This window comes from Apium graveolens, chromosome 2 (genome assembly GCF_009905375.1).
Source record: "Apium graveolens cultivar Ventura chromosome 2, ASM990537v1, whole genome shotgun sequence".
Taxonomy (NCBI): domain Eukaryota; kingdom Viridiplantae; phylum Streptophyta; class Magnoliopsida; order Apiales; family Apiaceae; genus Apium; species Apium graveolens.
The window spans coordinates 303,874,603-303,875,474 of NC_133648.1; positions in this window are offsets into that span (position 1 = coordinate 303,874,603).

The window sequence follows — 872 nt, forward strand, 5'->3', positions numbered from 1 at the left end:
GCTTGCTAACAACCTTTTTACAAAGGTGAGTTATATGATTTGAAGAGCCATATTTTTCACACTTCTTTCTAGGAGCATTTGCAACATAAGCAAAATTGTTGCTTTTGTTTATCCCTATTTTTCCATTTCCATTTCTCTTTTTCTTTCTTACACCTTCAGCTTTGGTTTCTTGAATAGGAGTCTTGGGACTGTGTTTGTTCATGAGCTTCTCTTCAGTTTTTGAAGACTGAACTGATTCTTCAGTTTTCTTTTCTTTATCTACATCAGCAATTTCTTGCTTAATTATCAATTCTTCTTCACTGAAGTTGACTACACATGCTTTGAATGTAGGTGCATTAACCTCTTTCAAAAAGGTTGGAGCATTCTCAGTCTTCTTGGCTTTCCCTTTGTCATCTACAGTCATCTTTTTGTCACTCATGTCTTCATAGTCAAGGCCAATAGCAATGTTTACACATGGCGTATTCTTCTCATGATACTGTTCAACCAGTTCAGATGCATTTCTGAAAGATTTCATCTTTACTTCATTCTTTTCTAGTTTCTCCCTTAACACTGCTTCAATTTCATTTGCACACTTGAGCTTGTTCTTAAGATAAGCATTTTATTGTTTTAAAGCTTCAAGCTCAACCAACAACAATTCAGTTTCTTGCTTCTCACTCTCGAGCTTCTTATTTATCTTTGTTAATCTGCTAACTTCTTCATTAGCAGCAACCATGCTCGTGTGAATGTGAAACATTTCTGTGCTCATCTTTTCAACAGTTCCCTTGTATTGATTTACATTTAAATTAATAGTGGTAAGAATTGGTGTTTTTCCTTTTGATGAGGATGATTCACCTTGCTCCAAGGCCATTAGAGCATAGTTTCCAACTTCTTCA